The following is a 17597-nucleotide window of genomic DNA, read 5'->3' as shown; positions in this document are numbered from 1 at the left end:
CGAACGAAAACTGAAATCAAATTACCCAAGTTGATTTTTATATCGCTTGCGTAGTTTCTACCTAATCAGTACTATTGATGCTTTTACTCAAAAATCAGTAAAACCCATTTTACCCATAATTGGCTTCCTGCACACAACCCCTCTATTGAGTGAAAAGTACTTAAAATTAGGTAATTTTTTGACAGCGTGTAGATAAGTGATTTAAAACATTGTTTTTTTCTGAAGTAAAACCGAATCTAAACGAAGTTAAACTAAAATATTATAGTTTCAATCTAACTCGCTGTTTTATTCAATAATGAAAAAAGCTTAAGGAAGTGTCATTCAATCATTGTCATTTTGTTGAATTAAATAGGTTTCATATTTTTAGATCCATAATCAAATTAATAACTCAATTTAAGGTAAATACTTTTTTTTAGAACCGAAACTGAGGAGTAGTAAATTCACGTGCACAATATTTTGACTTTTCTCGTGCGCCATTTTACAGCACGCTGCCAACCTTACACTCATAAAAGATAAAAATATTTGGCAGATGTCAAAAATTTACTGAAAGGTTGCCTCGGTTGTCTCATTTCGTTTCACTCTTCGTTGAACGTTTTTTTCACTGCCAGTCAGATTCGCTCCATTCACAGTCAGCACACTCTGCTGTAGCTATTCGTTTCTGCTGGGCTTTTTTGCGGCCATCAGCAGTACATACCAGAAAAGTGAAGAAAATTTTGCTGTAGGAAAAAACGAAAAAGCTGTGTTCTATGTGCATCGCGTGAAATGTTGATTGCATTATCGTTTCTCCTAAAGTCGATGCATTTTCAAACGATTTGAGAAGTGCCACGAATCCAACTAGGTGCGGATATATTCGATCTAAAATTGCCCAGGAAGGTCAGAAAGTGTATCGGATATTTTTTTTTTCGATTGCGCAGCACACAGTGGAGAAAAGTGCACAAATTGCTGCTGGAATATCATCGGTTTCTCGAGTGTGTCGGGTACGTGATGGTGGAATGAAATAAAGAAACGCGTACCCACTCGCAATCAAAGAAAAAGAAGCACTCCTATTGTGTGCTGCCCATAGCTTGTGTTTGCTGCGACGTCCGTGTGTGTGTGAATGCGTATTTTTTTCACTGATCACAGCGAGTGTTTTTCTCGAAAACCGCATTTATCTGGGTAAAGAATAGTGAAAATGAATTCACCGTCGTAAATATTTGCGAAACTTTAGATGGATACTCGTTTCGTTGCTAGTGACGTAGCTTTAACAATTGCTGCAGATTGAATTCAGAAGTGATTTGTTCGTCGAAAAACCAAAACGGAAGAAAAAAAAAACGAAATGTTTCACGATTCATGGATGTAGCTGGAAACCGTCGTCATAAGTTTCCCGAAACAGATGCGGAAATTGCATACCGTAAAACAATTACCACCCGACAACAGGAGAACGAAGCGAAAAACCTCGCCCAGAAGACCGAATTGCGACTTCGATCAGTGAATTCTTTTCGCTGCCTTTGAACACAAAGGCGAAGCACGTTCTGGCACAGGTAAGCGAAGCTATTTCCAAAATTACTTGAGCGTTTGAATGAAAGTAGCAAAGTAAAATGATAATTTAATGTACCTCCCTTTGACGATCGTCTACAGTCAGGCGATGGTAGCAGACATGTCACATGAGCAAAAGAATGATGCAGAAGAAAAAAAAACTGGTTACGTTCAAACATGGACGGTAGCCGCTGCAGTAAAATGTTACGAAAAGATTTAGAAACGTTGTGAATCTTTACTACTGGGTTGTGTTTCGGAATGATGTTTTTGTTTTCGAAACGATTCGATAAAAAGGAAACAAGCGTTTATCGGACTACCGAATTTAATTGTTTCTCCGCAAAGGGTTTTGAGGGAAGAAAAGTTGGTCAGAAGAACATTACTTTAAAATCGTGAATAAATGTCTTTTTCAAACTTGTCAAAAAAGCAAACTATTTCTATACTATATTTACCTTACATTGTTGATTAATGTTTTTTTCGCATGAATTGAAAACATTTTCTTCGACCTTAAATTCTACCGCATACATACATTTGACAGTAGTTAGGGTCTAAATTATACTGGGTTTGGTAAAATGTAGGTTTTAATTTTGTCTTTCGTAAACGATTTTCTAAAATCAACACTAATTCAAAGGAGCCAAATTTTTTTTATCATTCTGGTCTAAGTAACCATTGAAAGCTATTAAGTCTACTTGCTTCAAACGTTTGAAATTCCGGCATCGCACAATTCATATGAAAATCGATTTTTTCTAATATTTAGCAGGTGTTTCAGACAATTTAGAAAAATGCTTGATGGTAAAGTTTGCAGGCAATTTATAGAACCTAGTTTCAACACCATTGAACCAAATACAAATAATCATAAAGCAAAATGGGACAGTCGATCCTATTGTTGAAGATATCTGCTATTGTTAAAGCACGTGATTAGTTTTTGTCGCACTTGTAGTGTATTGAAACCGATTAGCAACCCGCGACTCGGTAGTTGACGAGGATCGTTCCATGGCAATTGACTTTCGAAGGCAAAGCTCGAAACAACTCAGCGCCTTCTATGTTTTAGTTTATGAGCCAAGAAAACGATAATGTTAACAAATTATCACATAGAGTAATAAAGGAATCCAGTATCGATTGCGGATATATTTACAAACAATGCAAGATGTCCTTGAACATTCTTTCGGAATGGGTAAAACATTCACATTCGTGAAAAGTAAACCTTCAACTTATTTAATACTGAACTATATGTGAATATCGATGCTAAGAAAGGTAAACGAGCAAATCGGTGTTGTATCTAATCGATTCTATTAGTACCGTTCAGGTAGCATACCAACTACCGACCAATATTTGAGATTTGAACAAACAAACGAACAGTCAAGGAATTTCGAACAGTGCTCATCTCTAAAGTGTCTGGTCATCCTCATTAAGAATCCTTGGCTACAGGAAGTTTTAGCTACAATGTAACTAAAATGTTGCTTGAATGTAAATTTTTCATCGATGTGGACGCCAAGATCCTTGATGCTAGTAAATTTTCCTATCAGGATTCCATCCGGAAAGTATTCGAAATGGGATGGCGCTTCATTCCTCGTGAACGCAATGGTCAAGCATTTGTCATGGTTTACAATCATACGGTTCACTTTACACCATTTTGCGAAAAATACCAATTGTCGCTGAAGAAAGGTTGCGTCTTCTGAGTCGCGGATAATGTAGTAGATCTTGACATCATCTGCAAACGATAAGCAGAGACCTTCCAGTGAAGAATTGATATCGTTGATGTACATTAAAAAGATTAACGGTCCGAGATGGCTTCCCTGTGGAATTCCGAATTAGGCAAGGAACTCTTCAGAAATGTAATCGCTCATTTTAATTGCTATACGATGATTCCTGAGGTATGACTGTTTCCAAAGAATAATGTTCGAACTGAATCCAAGTCGGTACAATTTAGCAACCGTGATGTAACGCTTGATTATATCGGAAAAGGTGGAAAAATCTATGTAGATTATTGTCGGAAAATTTTAAATTAAAACGAAAGCAATATCAACTGTAAAAAATATCAATCCCAATGTATTCATCCGAAACTGAAAAAAATATTAGGGGAGACAGGAGCTAGACCGGACAGCTCAAATATCTTATAAAACTGCTATTATTTCGATTAATGGATTGAAAAGTATGCATTCAATTTTCTCTGAAACTGCTCAACCGATTTTCACAATCTAAAATTCAAAGTTTTCTAAAAATTTCTAGTACGTGTTATCCAAATCCGTCTTCCGGAACTAAAGCGTGATAAGTGGAAAATTACCAATTTCATTAGTATTTTTTCACGAACGATGGTCAAAAACAGATACAAATCCCAAAAAACTTCAAACTCTTCTAGTTTGTAGAGCTTGTAAGTTTGTGGGCATAAAAGAATAATTTGGCACTACTGATCCCCCTTTTTCCTGTTCCGAAAGCACCGAAAGTGGTGCAGAAAAACTTAAAAAATAGAACTCACTTCGATTTCTCTGCGATGCTTGAACCGATTTTCACATATCTTGATTTGAATTAAAGCTCATATTATCTTTAAAGCTATTGTGAAATTTCATCCGGATCCGACTTCCGGTTCCAGTGCTTTGTTCTATTTCGTACACGCAATGAAGAAAACGAAACAGTTACGGATGTCTGCTGCTAGTGTGTAATATTGGTGAAAGACGGTGCTGCGGTTGATAAAAATTATAGCCCGGCTGGGACTTAAAAGTGGTTGAGTACATCAGGAAAAACCCATCGGCGTCGACGCGGGATTTGGCCAAGCAGTTCAACATCAGCATCGGGATGTTCCAACGGATCAAAGTTCGGAACTCCCTGAAAATGAACAAGAAACAGAAGGTGCCGAAAAAGTCCCTGGTACAGCAAGTTCAGGCCAAAACAAGAGCGCGAAAACTGTATAACCGGATTATACAGAATAAAGACTAATGCATCCTGATCGACGACGAAACCTACGCCAAGGAAGACTCTCGAGCGCTGCCCGGACCGCAATATTATACGAAATCGGTGTACCAGGACCTGGACGACGCTGACACCACGGTGGCGATGGAAAAGTTTGAGCAGAAGGTGTTGGTCTGGCAGGCAATTTGTACCTGTGGTTTGCGGTCGTCGATTTTCTTCACGAAGGGCACAATTAACGCCAAGGTGTACGAGGAAGAATGTTTGAAGAAGAGAATGCTGCCACTGTACAGAAAGCATAAGGCTCCTCCTCTCTTCTGGCCGGATTTGGCTTCAGCCCACTACGCCAACTCCGTTCTACAGTGGTTTTCAAAAAATAATGTACAATTCGTGGAAAAGAACATCAACCCACCGAACTGCCCGGATCTTCGGCCAATTGAAAGGTATTGGGCAATTGTCAAGCGGCACTTTCGGAAGGAAGGTACAGTGTCCCAAAACATGCAGGAGTTAAAAAAAACTGGACAGCTGCCACCAGGAAAGTCACAAAAGTAACTGTGCAGAATTTAATGAATAATGTCAAGTCCAAAGTGCGAGCGTTTCACAGAAACTAGGATTTTCTTCAATATAATCAGTGAAATGCATAAAAATGTAATTTTTCTACAATATATCGAAAATTGATGTCAAAATATGTTTTTTTCATTTAGGGGTTAGCCAAATTTTGTGCTAGGGCACATAACCGTTTTTATTATTTTTACGTTTCGTCCTTGACTCATCAGTGCAGAGCAGTTCAAATTGAACTGCTTAGTGCTAAACTCGGCAGTTCAATTTGAACCGCTAAGCAGACGTAAAGTTTCTGCTACTTTCAGAAAACGGTTATGTGCCCTACCCCAAATTTAACTAACCCCTAAATGACCAAACCTGCATCGGCCAGAAATAGTCGAAAACACGTTTTCGTTCGGCACGTCAGATAAGACATGGCACTCCGTTGCAAAACAAAAAGTGTTCTGTAAGTAGCAGAAACTTTACGGTTCAAATTGAACAACCGAGTTTAGCACTAAGCAGTTCAATTTGAACTGCTCTGCACTGATGAGTCAAAGACGAAACGTAAAAATAATAAAAATGTTTTTTTCGCTTTTTTATTCAATAATCAATGTTGCTAACTACTTTTCGATACACTCCTTATATTCCAAAATGGATCACACTACTTTTTCTTAGGGATGGATTGATTGATTTTCACAAACTTAGGTTCAAATACAAGGGTCTTATGGTCCCAAATTTTCCTGAATTTCATCCGGATCCGGTTGCGGAATAACAGGGTGAAGACTTTTAAAATATTTATACTGTTACTAAAAGCGGTAAGTAAGACACGTAAACTAATTTCTAAACTTGCCTCAAAACTATTCCAATCGATTGTTATTGTCAGTAGACGGCCAAACAAATTGATGTCGGCTTTTTTGATTTCCGGTTTTCGAATAACGACCGGATATTTTGACTATAGACTCAAAAATGGATCCCAGACACTATTCTCGAACCGACTTTGATTTTATCGGTTCCCGGATTCCGATTTCGGAAGTACCTGCAAGTAAAGACTGTCCCAGAAAGTATGGACGCACTTTGATTTCGCTGTAAATAATTCACAAGTGTTAAATATTCAAATTTTATTCGATATACTGATAATATCCACATCTCCTTCGAATTGGGCTCTCCGAGACTAATCATTGTGCTTGTGGCGAAGGTTATCGGGATATTGATCATGTCGTTTGGACATGCGTGGAGTATCGTGATGTCAGATCTCAACTAATAAATTCTTTGCGTACCCAAGGTAGACTATCCAATGTCTTCGTTCGAGACATTCTTGCTTGTCGTGACCTTCCATACATGAAACTTATTTATCATTTCATAAAGACAATTTGAGTTTCAATTTAATAAAGGCCCCTTTTAAGACTTAGTTATGATTCCAGCTGCGTCCATGAGTTCAACCAATAGCTAAATTAGAATAGAAATCATGTAATGATACAAACAAACTCGAAACAGTTTATGAAATTATCAACAAAATGTCTGAAAATTACAGCTTATTTTATAATTTATGGAAGTTAATCGTTTGGTTCAAATAATATTTCCGAGTAGATTTCATAATTAATGATGAGTTACCTAAGATGATATTTAAGTAATAAGAGGAATATGTTTTAATAATCAAATCGTTGTGACTATGTTAGAATTAAATTGGGATAAGAATTTTATGTAAAAGTGATGCTACGGCGAAGAAAAACTTATGTAAACTGCCTTAAGAAATAAACGTATTTATGAAACAAAATACTGATAATATTAAACTACAACAACAGAACATTATTCTCAACATTTGCTATTTAGCCATCGTTGACTAGCAGGCGCACCTTCTTGCGAACGTTCCTCATTAAATTCCGTACAGACTTCTTGGCGACAAGTTTTGACACTTTTTTCCAATCTTTTTCGAACTGTTGAATGGTTTCGGCTGCCGAGACATGTTTCCTAAGATGTGCTTTCGTTAATGCCCAAAATTCCTCAATTGGTCGAAGTTGTGGCAATTTGGTGGATTCATGTCTTTTGGAACGAAAGGGACATTTTTGGTAGTATACCATTCTACCGTTGATTTCGAGTAGTGGCAAGAAGCAAGATCTGGCCAGAAGACAACAGGATCCTTGTGGCTTCGAATCATGGGTAGAAGTCGTTTTTGTAAACATTCCTTGATGTATATTTCGCTGTGCATTGAAGCAGTGGTGATGAAGGATTTCGAAATCTTACCGCAGCTACAAATTGCTTGCCAGACCATAGCTTTCTTACCAAATTTTTCGACTTCAATCGATGTCTTGGACTGGTTTAACACTTGCCTTTCTCGCACCGGATAATCACCCCGATTCTACAATCCGACGGATTTGTGATACGAACGATTCTATACTTTCGTTCGAGTTCGAATTTTGCATTCTTTATTCCGTTCGACTTGTATGATTCGTTCGGGAAACTTGAAATTTCGAACACCAACTGTCAAAGCTATCAACACTACTTACACGTTCTTTTTCTTTTTATATTATTCATTTCTTGGTAAAAGAAAACGGCCACACTTGTATAAACAAATTAGAACGATTCTAAACCGAACAAAAGTAATACGAACGCAAGTCGATCGAGTAATGTTCGAAATTTTAACAACTCGAACGGAATGCAGAATGAAAATTGCACATTCGATCGGAATATTTCGAATCGATCGACGTACAGAATAGGGGTGAATATTGTGGTCCCGGCAGGGATTTGTAATTTAGTTTCACGTAGGTTTCGTCGCCCATGATTATGCAGTTCGAATTTCCAGCAAGAATCGTATTGTACAGCTTTTGAACCCTCGGCCTGATCGATGCTTCTTGTTTCGGACTACGTTTTGGTTGTTTCTGCTTCTTATAGGTTCGAAGATTCAAACGTTCTTTAGCACGAAGAACATTCGACTTCGAAGTGCCCACTTTTTGGCCACATCTTGAACTGAAATCTTCTTCTTTTGCTCGAACGCCTTCAGTATACGTTTATCCAACTGAGGGTTAGCAGGACCTTTTTTTCGACCCGTTTTCGGTTTATCCTCAAAGGTGTTATCCTCACCGAACTTCCTGATTGCATTTCGCACGGCTTTTTCACCTACTCCTTCCATTTTTGCTATCTTTCTCAGTGACAGTCCGCGTTCTGTGCATCATTGGTACACAATTTTTCGACGTTGTTCTGCGGAAAGTCCACGCATTTCGAAACAAACTAATGAAAACGAATAAACAACTGCACAAGTGGTTAGAGAAGAGTGTAAACAACAGGACGCAGCCATGAAAGTTGACAGATTCTGAACCATTGCGAAATAGCAGCGGTTTTTGGTTGCGTTCATACTTTCAGGGACAGTCTTTATGTAGGTTATACTAATTAATAAACCTTTTTGTTTTTCAAGAATCAAATATATGAGACTATGAGAGATATGAGAAAGACATCATTACATCACTAGTGAAAACAGGTTTTTTTTCAAAAAAAATCGTTCCCGCATCAAAAAAGAAATCTTCAACGGCATGAGGCGGCGGCTTTTGAAAAATTATAGATTGGGAACAAAAAAAAAAAAGAAATCCTACACAACCACCTAATAAACGGAACGACGAAACTCCGGTGGGTGTAAAGTGAAATCAGAGAAAAGGATACCCGGAGACTTCGGCAAATGCATTCCAGTCAGTATAGGCGTCCTGCTGGGTGGCAGGTAAAAATAAACCAACTCGACATCCACTCGGCGATGCACCAGCAAAAGTACATTTTTTTTGTCGCACAGACACACTTTTGTTTTCATTGCTGGGTCGTTTTTTTTTGTTGTTGTTGTTCTTCCTACAATCCAGTTGATAACTCGACCGATTGAGGTGGTCTGGTGTTTGGCGCAAAATTTTGGAAAAACTTTGATGTTTTTCGAATCGTTGTGTGTTGCAATTGTGTAACATTTGAATGTTTGAAAGAAAGGACAGAAATTTCGACGGGGCTCGTTTAGTTTCCTTTTTCAATGACAAATGACAGTTCTTACTACTCGTGTAGAGACATGGGCTGGTTGTATGTGTTTAGGAAAACAGTGAGTACTATCAAAGAAACACATTTGTTTTCATAATATTCATTTAGGGGTCCCGGTTTATAGCTCTTTGCGGGATTTTTATTTCTCACTCATCTAACAATTTTATTCCCAAAATCATAAGCCTTTGCCATACAAACATATCCCTGAGGTACGCACTGATTATTCACGACTGGGGAAAGCATGCAAGTCCCCGAAGGAAACCGTCACGTAAGTCGTTCGCAACACTAGAAACGAATATTCCTCTTAGTTCCGTCGCTTATATCCGGTGTCTTTTTTCTTTCCCTAAGAATTCTAATTTATGGGTTCGATTTTTTTTTCGTGCGTGTGTTTGTTTGTTCCGCTCTCAATGATTTCCGGGGTTCTCACGTGTAGAACAGCCTAAAACCAGTGATCGGTTTTTAAACGCCATTTCGTTAGGTTCGTTGAATTTTAAAGTATTAAACGATTTATTTAAAAACCTGCGCCGAAATAAATGAAAAAAAAACTTGCCCTAGTAAGGACCCATGAAAAACATGCGCCTTCGAACGAGTTCGTTAAAGTTTAAAACATTTCGGTGGAAGGAGAAAGTCACTTCTGGTGCTGATAGACATCATCGTTGCTGTGTCTGATAAAACCAGATTTTTCGAAGGTTGATCCACGTTGGCTGCGACAAAACTTCTTCTCACGGTGTATCCTTTCGCACTACGAGTATTCCAATTTTTCAAAAAAAAAAAACAACGATAAAAAGAATGATCGCAGCAAGCCAAGAACCGGTCACAGCAGCGCATACTATATGCATATAATACATGTCATTAACGTTTTTATCTGATCCTTCCATCTCTCGCCTGGCTCCGATGCGTTTTCGTGGCTTCCTTTGCGCTGGACTCTGCTCGGTGCTCGATACGTAATTACGCTGTGCCCCCTTTTGGTCAATTCCCAAAGACAGCAGAGGGAGCAGAAATCGCGACGACGACGACAACGACGAGGACTCCCCTTTGATGGACATACGCGGACGAGTTTGCCGTTCTCGCGCACGCCTTTCTGTATGTGTATGTGTGTGTGTGTGTGTGTGTGAATGATGTTCGTATTTGTGTATAGGGTTGCTGTTCATCGTACCATGGCAAACGACGTTCATGAGCGCACCAGATGGACACCACATTCCTTGCGAAAGTTGAGCTTCCCATCAATAAAAGCCACCGAGAATTGATTGTATGCCACCGATGGAACTCCGACTGCGAGGCTAGTATAGATACTACTTTTTGCAACGCACACACCCGTCAATGAAAAAGGTCCCATTGACTGGCCGAGTTGTACACTCCATGTTGTAGGATTCCTTCATAATTATAAGCAGCGCAAATTGGTATCTCTTCGAAGCTGATAGCAACCACGTATATTACGTAGCAAGGATTTGTGGGAATTTTTGCGCCATCCATTAACAACTTTTTTTGTTTTTAGGTCATTGTTTCGGTGGGAATCGGCTATTTTCGTGGGTTTAATTATAGCGAAATGAGAATGTCTCGAGATTCGCATGAGAAAATTTTGGAAATGGTTTGATTCGGTTGTTTTATGCTGTTTTATCTTGAATATTACAATGTGATATGGAAATTAAGCAAAAAACCCGTTTTTACGATAAGGTGTGTCTAACTTGATAATTGATAATCTGCGATCAATAATTATCAGCGATAAAGTCTGTTTCACTCAAACGTGGCAAACAATGTGCTTGACTATTGAACTGATCTCGCAAAGCCACGATCTGGGTAGATTTTTCATTAGAATCGTAGAACTAGCCCTACAATTATCCTGTACATTGTGTTTGAAGAAAATAACTTCCATTTAATTCCACTAAAGTAAAAATTTCATCCATTGTTTCTCATGTAATGTCACGAAATACACTGATACAAATATTTCGGTAGACTTTTTGCACCTTCATCTGTGTATCAAGCTGGGTAAGGGGCTGGAGTCCAATAGGAGATTGATAGCATCTATTATCTTTCTCCGGACAGAACCGGCCTAGAGACAGGGTGAAGTCCGGCGGCAACACAAAAATGTAACCCAAACTAGATCCACCGGGATCTTGCTTTCATATCGTAAAAGATCACAATTGTAGGAGTTTATTTTTTTTTTGATTACTTAAATTATCAGTACTCGTTTTGCCTTTCTCATACAGGAAGGTTATGCAGTCATTATGCAAATCTGTGATTTTTTAGCCGTCCGTCCATCCGAATGTCATATACCAAAGATTTATGACACAATTTCAATGACAAAATTCAATCCAACAGCCTCAAATTAGTTTTTTTGGGCTCATTTGTAAATGATCGCATCCAAAACAAACGAAGAGAGAGACGAAGCCTCTTCGTCTCTTACTGCAACAAAAGAGAGTATCAATGCCAACGTCACTCGTTCCCTTACGAAAAGACGAAACCAAAATAACTTCTGCAGAATAAATCAGTCCGATTTCAATTCTCGTTCTTTCATCGATGTAATGAAAATCTGGGAAGTTTGGGTATGAAGAGTGTCTTAATTATGATAAATTGAAGCAATTACACCCCAGAATCTCTCTGGAAAACGAAACTACACTGAGGTCTCTTTTTACGCGGGGGATACGTACCGCGTAAGGATAACCATGTAACTTCAGAAATCCGCGTAAAAACCGTAAATGTAAAGACATTTTTTTCTTACGCCAAATGCATATAACGTCCAGATCTGATGTAATCTCTCAATTTTTTTAGAAAAAAATCGGCTTGAGGAATTAAAAAGATATAATATAGATATCTAAAATTTTCGAGGTGCCAAATGTCTTAGAAATACATGAAACATAAAAGATATTATTTTTACGTTTCGTCTTCGACTCATCAGTGCAGAACAGTTCAAATTAAACTGCTTAGTGCCAAGCTCGGCAGTTCAATTTGAACCGCTAAGCAGACGTAAAGTTTCTGCTACTTACAGAACACTTTTTGTTTTGCAACGGAGTGCAATGTCTTTTCGGGCGTGCCGAACGAAAACGTGTTTTCGACTATTTCTGGCCGATGCAGGTTCGGTTAGCCAAGTAATAATACAAACGGTTATGTGCCCTAGCACAAAATTTGACTAACCCCTGAATGGTAAAAGATATGGTGTAATCTGAAAAAATAATTTTTTTTTTCGCTAAAAAACGACTTTGGGACATTTGAGACCGAGTAACTTCGGACATTCACGTAGAAGAAAATCGAAAAATTGAAGAATTTTTTTTGATGCCAAATGTCTTAGAAACGCATGATAAGTCCAGATCTGGTGTAATCTCAACAATTTTTTTTAAATAAAATAAATTTTTAAACAAAACTACAAGGATCAGCCCCATGGGGTTGTTCGAGCCATTGATGTGGAACAAGGCAACCAAAATTTCTAATGATCTACAATCAAACAGTTTAATCAATCGTCACACTTTTGAATTCGCAAATGCATGAGAGTCTGCTTAGATTGAACTTTATTAGGAACCAAAACCGAACACGCGAACTCCGAATATAGACTTTATTTGTCGTGATTTGTATTTGTTTTGTAGCCGACAAAATTAAACCAATAGCCCAAATTTATGCAATTATATGTTTGTACACGATACGGATATCAATATTTTAGCTTGCTATACGGATATCGATATTTAAGCTTCTCTTCGCCAAACTTGTGTTCAAGTTTTGTATGCAAGCAGTTATTTTTATAGCGTTTCTCTACCATTACAACCATTCTGCGATTTCGGTTGAAACAAGTTTCTTATTATCAATCGAATTCATCTTATATATATATTGGAAATTAATCTAATGCACTCCAAATTTATCCTGGGGTAGTTGTCAATTTCTCAGGCGAAACGACATAACATGGAATTTCATTCGATCTTGCAAGACACAAGATCAGAGCATACCAGTTAAAGCTTCAAATCGTTTTATGGCACTTTTTGTCTCGCTGTCTAGCAACAACCTACCTCTAGCATGCTACGCGTAGGACTAAAACGTTAGCTATAATTTTGCTTATTTATAGATTCGCGTGCTTCCAACAGCTTCGCTTTTGCATCGATTGACCAATCAGAGCGATGCTTGCCCTTTGATATATCGCTTACTCCTTCAAAACCGTCGACTATGGCAGGGAAATCCAGTATGCCGGAGATTTTTTGCAGACAAAATAGGACACTGCTAGCTATTAATCAACATTTCAATGATACACAATTAAAAATACATACCTATGAACATTCAAATCAATACGTAGAAATATTTCCAATCAAATGGTGACATAATATTAATAATTGATACAAAATTGACTGAGCTGCAATTGTTCAAAACCTGACCACATTTCTACGTGTATTTTTCTAGAGTTTCTAGTTTGCACCCCTATATAGAAAACAAAAATGTGTTCCACATTAAAATTACAATTTTTTTCATGTACTTCTAAGACAAAACAAGAAAACCGCATAACTTCGAAAATCAACGTAGGAAAAACCGCGTAATATAACTCCGATTCAAATGAAACGTCTTACGGTCCCATAGATCGCTATTGAATTTTATCCCGATCCGATTTCTGGTTCCGGAATATGGGCAAATTTATGAGAAAATGCGCACTCAATTTTCTGAGAAATTTCTTAGCCAATTTTCACAAACTAAGATAAAAATGAAAGGTCTTGAAATTTTTTAAAAAGTCTTCGAGAAGTTGATCCAGATTCGACTTCCGGTTCCGGTATTACAGTGCGATTAGTGAAAATTTTCAATTTCATGATTATTTTCTCACAAGTTACTGCTAAATTCATATAGTTGGTGGATCTTGTTAGTTAGTGAATATATAGAACTATTTTGGGACTACAAGTCCCCGGTTTCCGCTTCCGAAAGAGCACCGATAATAGTGAAGAAAATCTCCAAAAACGAAACTCACTTCGATTTCTCATCAACGGTTAAACCGATTTTTACATATCATGATTCAAATTAAAACTCTCAGTGTCCTAAACGATACTGTGCAATTACATCCAGATCTGACTCCCGGTTCCGAAATTATAAGACGATGAGTGTCAAAACGTTTAAGGAGCAAGACTCTTTGCAAGCGTATGAGTAATGTCAACAATGTGTGCGAAAAAACAAATTCCGGCGCTTCTTTTCCTGATTTTAATCAATAAATCTTCCATATGGTGGGAAAAAAACCTATCAGTTCATTCTGCCTCAAATTTCAATTAAATAAAAGCGAAAATCGTAGTCTGAAACTCTTTCGTTTTCCTTAAAACTGCTCGAGAAAAATTATTTCAGTTTCAGCTTACTTCCACCAACACATTTGATTAGCAATGCACACATTCCTATATGGATTTCCTCTTGCAGAAATTATTGCTATATAAAGAATATTAGGGAATTAAAATCTACATTCATAAAATGTAAGCAATTTTCCATCAAACGTTGGTGAAAAAATGATCAAACTGATATTCCATCCAAAAAGTCAGGCTTAACATTTGTTTGAGAATAAATTGTTGTTAAAAGAGATTGTTCGTTTGTTCGAACCCCCCGGTGAACGACCAAAAGGTTAAAGCCGGGGTAAAATAAATGATATTAATAATAATAGATTGTTCGAAACTTAATCGTGAAAGCCACTTTGATAAACTGGTTGCACTGCATATATGAATACATAGATCTATGACACACGTAGCAAATAAAATGTACGTAATATACAAATTACCAACACAAGTTAACTTGGTTTACTCTTGATCTTTAAATCGTCATTCAAAATGACGATGTACAACTGGTACGTCTCGGTACGTGAGGCTTTGCTCCGTTCGCAGCGCAGTGCAGGGTTGCCACGTTTAAATCAAGTGAAAAATATGTAAATTTGTAAATCTTTTATTCAATTTGTAGTTACTTGTTAGTGTTATTACAAAATCATGATAACGATGCTTTTCTATTAAAGTACACTTGCTGCCTTTTTCATATCGAAAGTTTATACAATCACTGGAAAAATTGACTAATGAAAATTAGCTCGAAGGGCTAAGTTTTTATACCATTCGCCACAGTTCATCGAGCTGAGCAATGTCTGTGTGCGTGAGTATGTGTCAAATAATGTCGCGCCTAAAATAAAAAATCTCATAGTCCCATAGCTTGCTATAGAATTTCACCATGCTTTCATAGGGTTAGAGGGGTTTTGAAAATTGCACACCGTATTTAGAGCGACGCACAGTGGTTCGAATCAATAAAAACGTGGACATAAATCAGTAGCTGCCAAACGGTTCTTTTAATGTATATAGTTGCTTTTAAGAAATTATTTACTAATATATACCGCGTAATTTGATTCTATCCCTAATTGTTCATGGCCTACTTTGACAAAAAATATAACCATAACTTTGTTTTTCTGAGAAGATAGACATTTTTTTTCTTCTACAAAGTTTTAGAACTATTGAAAATAATTTACTTTGTCAAATATACCAAAAGTGTAGGTCGCATCGTTTCAGATATACAATGCGTTTTTATGGCAACCCCCTTAAAATCAGTTTTTTATTCATAACTTGTTTCGAGTTATTTTTTTAGGCATACTTTGTTTGGAATAATTGAAGATAATAAAAAATCCCATATTTTTGTTGAAGGTAGTGCATAGGTTTGTTCATAGTTATACAACATTTTACATTTTTTCTCTATAGAAAGGTATTAGAATTGCTGGAAAACCCGACTTTCGAACGGAGCCTCGGAGACCCATAGTGTTATATACCATTCGACTCAGTTCGTCGAGATCGGAAAATGTCTGTGTGTGTGTGTGTGTTTTTAACCTATGATCAAACCTCACACCAAAGCGAAATATGCAACTTTATGCAGCTGATTTTTACAAAATTTATAGGGAAAAATATGCCCAAAAATATATTAAAAAAGTTAAGTTAGTTTTAGTTATTGAATTATGACAACCCCCTTAAAACTAGTTGTCTAATCATAACTTGTTTCAAGATATTTTTTTATACATACTTTGTTAGAAATAATTGTAGAAAATATAAAATCCCATAATTTTGTAGCAGGTAATGCATAGGTTTATTCTTTTCTGGAAAAGTTTAACATCATTTTACCTATTTTTACCAAGGAAACCTTGTATAGAAGCGAAATATGCAACTTAATGCAACAAACTTTTACCATACTTATAGGAAAATATTTTGTCCTAATCCAATTTATCTTCCATTGAGAATATCCTGAGTACTATTCGTCTGACTCATTTTCACTATGGCCATGCTGAAACCATGAATGGTTAAGAAATGGAGGGCGTCACGCGTCTGCTATTTCTGTAACTCACTTTTGCAGTGAGCGTAGAGATGGGCAATTCGCTCCTGAGCTATTTCAGTGAATGGAATCTTTAAAGTGAGCTGATAGCTCACAGCTCTTTTTAAAAGAACCGCAGCTCACCAGTTCACTGCACTGGTAAGCAGGGATGCCAGGTTCGCAGATTAATCTGTGTTTTACAGATTTTCAACCTATTGCACAGATTTAAAAAATGGCACAGATTTTCACAGATTTCTGAAAATGGTCACAGATTCTGAAATCGATCACAGATTTTTGAAATTGATCACAGTTTAGCATAAAAAATTACAGAGCGGTAGAAAATAGTGAGACCCTTTTTTGCTTACCAAAATGATACCAATCAGCTATTATGGAAACGGGGAAACGTGCACAGATTTTGCACATACAGGTTTTTGGCTTGATTACAGATTTTTGAAAAAAGTGACCTGGCATCCCTGCTGGTAAGGTGGAAACAAGCTACGAGCTGAACGGATCTTCGGCTCTTGGAGAGAGAGTTATAAATGAGAAGAAATGTGTGCATGAGCTCTTGTCAGTTCTTCAAAATGTGCATCTATCCTTCTTTAACAGATTGAATGAGCCATTGTCAATAGGAAATCTTACCTCTCACTCAGTAGGCTAAGGTACATTCAGGGATGCCACTTTTGCAGATATTCTCAAATGTGACATAATAATAATTCGCAGACAAGTTAGTTCGCATAGCATTGTTCTTTGTGCATCAATGATTTCGATCATGCATATGAAAGAAAAACGGCGCTCAAAACAAACCTTCAGTTCAATCTAAATGAGCTGATGTGCTGATACATTGAATATTGTGTGTTGTTTCGCGATAACTCAATTTATTTACACGTTTAAAAATAAAATCTCTTCGCAAAGGTTTGTACTTTTACAATACTTTTTCATATTTTGTTTGGAAAACATTTTTCCATTTTTTTAATACGTGTTGAACTTTTGATAATTTTTCGGATTTTCAATATTTGAAACTCACTTTGAAAAGGCCTAAAAAATTGCATCGAGTTCCACTTAGATTTCTTCTAATATTGGTAATTGTCAAATAGTAAACAAAACAAAAATTACAACAATTTGCTTAAGTTGCGCGTGCAAGCATGAGCTTGCTTGTTTTTGCATGTTTACGCGCACTTTGTAGTAGATACTTATGTAATAGAGGTAGATTCTACGTAGATAAATTTAAAAAAACTGTTTTTAAAATAAAGTGTTGCTTTTAAGAAATTATTTACAAATATATACCGCGTAATTTGATTCTATCCCTAATTGTTCATGGCCTACTTTGACAAAAAATATAACCATAACTTTTTTTCTGAAGAGATAGAAAC

General features: G+C 37.0%; 1 protein-coding gene across 1 annotated transcript in view; it reads left to right on the top strand.

Annotated features, from left to right (window-relative positions):
• Positions 1–595: 595 nt before the first annotated feature.
• Positions 596–17597, top strand: part of LOC131434182 (F-box/WD repeat-containing protein 7) — a 47462-nt gene continuing 30460 nt past the window's right edge. The window contains exon 1 of the mRNA XM_058600836.1: positions 596–1520. The gene's annotated coding sequence lies outside the window, so the exon portion shown is untranslated. The remainder of the gene's footprint in view (positions 1521–17597) is intronic.

The sequence above is a fragment of the Malaya genurostris genome, chromosome 3 (genome assembly GCF_030247185.1).
Source record: "Malaya genurostris strain Urasoe2022 chromosome 3, Malgen_1.1, whole genome shotgun sequence".
Taxonomy (NCBI): domain Eukaryota; kingdom Metazoa; phylum Arthropoda; class Insecta; order Diptera; family Culicidae; genus Malaya; species Malaya genurostris.
Note: the sequence above shows the minus strand (reverse complement) of the source record. Positions and strands in the feature narration are given on the sequence as shown.